This window comes from Somniosus microcephalus, unplaced genomic scaffold, assembly GCF_052327205.1.
Source record: "Somniosus microcephalus isolate GS21.2 unplaced genomic scaffold, FLI_Smic_1.0 scaffold1579, whole genome shotgun sequence".
Taxonomy (NCBI): Eukaryota; Metazoa; Chordata; class Chondrichthyes; order Squaliformes; family Somniosidae; genus Somniosus; species Somniosus microcephalus.
This window is the reverse complement of record NW_028226766.1, coordinates 5,001-9,151: the sequence shown is the minus strand read 5'-3', so window position 1 is coordinate 9,151 and position 4,151 is coordinate 5,001.

The window sequence follows — 4,151 nt, the reverse complement described above, 5'->3', positions numbered from 1 at the left end:
TCCCGAAGTTATCCCCGATAAGCTGCCGCTGACCGACGGCCCGTCAGCCGCTGCGGGACGGCGACACTTTCCCGAACTCGCCCGGGGCCACTTCGGCAATATAGTGTGCGCCGGAGCCGGGGCTTTCCAACGAGCCATCCCCGAACGAAATCGGACACGGGAGTCGGGAGCGACAGGCGTTCGACTGGTGCCGGGCAACCGGGTCCAAACGCCCGCCTTGTTAAACACACGTACACCCCAGGCTCGATTCGGAGCGACGGGCACCCGGCTTCCCGGTGTCGGACCGACTCCGTTCAGATACCGTTGGATGCCCCTTGCCCCTGGCTTGCTCTGGCAGCCGGCGCGTGCAGGCCGCCCCCCGCCCCGCCGTCTCAGTGGTCGGAAAGTGGTCTCCAGCCAACGGCTGTACCTCGGCCGGGGAAAGGGGCAGCTACACAAGCCAGGCACTGGTCTGTGCGGGCCCGCCACCCCGTTCGGCTGCCGTTGATCCGGACCGGATCGGACTTTCCCTCCCGAAGTTATGCCCGATAAGCTGCCGCTCACCGGCGGCCCGTCAGCCGCTGCGGGATGGCGACACTTTGCCGAACTTGCCGGGGTCCAGGCCGATAATATAGTGTGCGCCAGCGCCGGGGCTTTCCAACGAGCCCTCCCTGACCGAAATCGGACACGGGAGTCCAGAGCGATAGGCGTTCGACTGCCGGCCGGCCAAACACAGGCAATCCCCCGCCGTTGCGGACCCGCTCCAGGACAACCGGGTCCAAACGCCCGCCTCGTTACACGCACGAAAACACCGGGCTCGATTCGGAGCGACGGGCACCCGGCTTCCCGGTGTCGGACCGACTCCGTTCCGGTACCCTTGGATGCCCCTTGCCCCTGGCTTGCTAGGACAGCCGGCGCGTCAAGGTGGGCCCCCGCGGCTCCGGCTCAGCAGTCGGAAAGCGGTCTCCAGCCAACGGCTGTACCTCGGCCGGGGAAAGGGGCAGCTACACAAGCCCGCTACTGGTCTGTGCGGCCCCGCCACCCCGTTCAGTGGCAGTTGACCCCGACCGGATCGGACTTTCCTTCCCGAAGTTATCCCCGATAAGCTGCCGCTGACCGACGGGGCGGCAGCCGGTACGGGTCGCCGACACTTTCCCGAATTTGCCGGGATCCAGTCCGATAATATAGTGTGCGCCAGCGCCGGGGCTTTCCAATGAGCCCTCCCTGACCGAAATCGGACACGGGAGTCCGGAGCCAAAGGCGTTCGACTGCCGGCCGGCCAAACTCAGGCAACCTCCCGCCGTTGCGGACCCGCTCCCGGACAACCGGGTCCAAACGCCCGCCCTGTTACACGCACGAAAACACCGGGCTCGATTCGGAGCGACGGGCACCCGGCTTCCCGGTGTCGGACCGACTCCGTTCCGGTACCACTGGATGCCCCTTGCCCCTGGCTTGCTAGGACAGCCGGCGCGTCAAGGTGGGCCCCCGCGGCTCCGGCCCAGCAGTCGGAAAGCGGTCTCCAGCCAACGGCTGTACCTCGGCCGGGCCAAGCGGCAGCTGCACAAGCCCGCTACTGGTCTGTGCGGCCCCCCCACCCCGTTCAGTAGCAGTTCACCCCAACCGGATCGGACTTTCCGTCCCGAAGTTATCCCCGATAAGCTGCCGCTGACCGACGGGGCGGCAGCCGCTACGGGACTGCGACACTTTCCCGAACTTGCCGGGGTCCAGGCCGATAATATAGTGTGCGCCAGCGCCGGGGCTTTCCAACGAGCCCTCCCTGACCGAAATCGGACACGGGAGTCCGGAGCCAAAGGCGTTCGACTGCCGGCCGGCCAAACACAGGCAACCTCCCGCCGTTGCGGACCCGCTCCCGGACAACCGGGTCCAAACGCCCGCCCTGTTACACGCACGAAAACACCGGGCTCGATTCGGAGCGACGGGCACCCGGCTTCCCGGTGTCGGACCGACTCCGTTCCGGTACCACTGGATGCCCCTTGCCCCTGGCTTGCTAGTACAGCCGGCGCGTCAAGGTGGGCCCCCGCGGCTCCGGCTCAGCAGTCGGAAAGCGGTCTCCAGCCAACGGCCGTACCTCGGCCGGGCCAAGCGGCAGCTGCACAAGCCCGCTACTGGTCTGTGCGGCCCCCCCACCCCGTTCAGTCGCAGTTCACCCCAACCGGATCGGACTTTCCGTCCCGAAGTTATCCCCGATAAGCTGCCGCTGACCGACGGGGCGGCAGCCGCTACGGGACTGCGACACTTTCCCGAACTTGCCGGGGTCCAGGCCGATAATATAGTGTGCGCCAGCGCCGGGGCTTTCCAACGAGCCCTCCCTGACCGAAATCGGACACGGGAGTCCGGAGCGAAAGGCGTTCGACTGCCGGCCGGCCAAACCCAGGCAATCTCCCGCCGTTGCGGACCCGCTCCCGGACAACCGGGTCCAAACGCCCGCCCTGTTACACGCACGAAAACCCCGGGCTCGATTCGGAGCGACGGGCACCCGACTTCCCGGTGTCGGACCGACTCCCTTCTGGTACCACTGGATGCCCCTTGCCCCTGGCTTGCTCGGACAGCCGGCGCGTCAAGGTGGGTCCCCGCGGCACCGGCTCAGCAGTCGGAAAGCGGTCTCCAGCCAACGGCTGTACCTCGGCCGGGCCAAGAGGCAGCTACACAAGCCCGCTACTGGTCTGTGCGGCCCCGCCACCCCGTTCAGTCGCAGTTCACCCCGACCGGATCGGACTTTCCGTCCCGAAGTTATCCGCGATAAGCTGCCGCTGACCGACGGGGCGGCCGCCGGAACGGGACTGCGACACTTTCCCGAACTTGCCGGGGCCCAGGCCGATAATATAGTGTGCGCCAGCGTCGGGGCTTTCCAACCAGCCCTCCCTGACCGAAATCGGACACGGGAGTCCGGAGCCAAAGGCGTTCGACTGCCGGCCGGCCAAACCCAGGCAATCTCCCGCCGTTGGGGACCCGCTCCCGGACAACCGGGTCCAAACGCCCGCCCTGTTACACGCACGAAAACACCGGGCTCGATTCGGAGCGACGGGCACCCGACTTCCCGGTGTCGGACCGACTCCCTTCTGGTACCTATGGATGCCCCTTGCCCCTGGCTTGCTCGGACAGCCGGCGCGTCAAGGTGGGTCCCCGCGGCACCGGCTCAGCAGTCGGAAAGCGGTCTCCAGCCAACGGCTGTACCTCGGCCGGGCCAAGAGGCAGCTACACAATCCCGCTACTGGTCTGTGCGGCCCCACCACCCCGTTCAGTCGCAGTTCACCCCGACCGGATCGGACTTTCCTTCCCGAAGTTATCACCGATAAGCTGCCGCTGACCGCTGGCCTGTTACCCGCTGCCGGACTGCGACACTTTGCCCAACTCGCCAGGGGCCAGTCCGGCAATATAATCTGCGCCAGCGTCGGGGCTTTCCAACCAGCCGTCCCCCACCCTAATCGGACACGGGAGTCGGGAACGGAGCGCCCGCCACCGGCCTTTCTAAACAGCCCAGTCCCCAACAATTCCCAGAAGCAACGCCTTGGCCAGCCTGGCAATTCATACACTGCAAATAGCACACATTAACACCACTCACACCCAATCGGCCCATCAACTTCGCTGCCGAGAACGGAAACTCGCCTTGACAATACTACTTCCAACCTCACACAAAAGCGGCCCATCAACTTCGCTTACGAGAACGGACAATCGGCCTGCAAATACTGCACCACTCACACAAAATCCCACCAGCAACTTCGCTTCCCACAACCCACACTCCTATCTTCCACAGAAAAAAAACCCACCACCATCAGCCACATCGAGAAAAAATTAAAAACTACACCGAAATAACACCCTCCAACTCGGCTACGGTCCGACATGCACCCCCTTAGCGAGTATTAAGCCCGACAACACTAATTATAACCAACCGCAGCCGCAAGTTGAAGTGGCAACTGATAAACCAAATTGTTTTTGGGCAGCAACTCATTAACCAAAAACTTTTGAAGCAACTCATTAACCAAAATCTTTAACAGCAACTCAGTAACCAAATTATGGCAAGGCGACTCAGAAATAACACCGAAATAACAGCCTCCATCCCGGCTATGGTCGGCCATGCACCCCCTTAGCGAGTATTAAGCCCGACAACACTAATTATAACCAACCGCAGCCGCAAGTTGAAGTGGCAACTG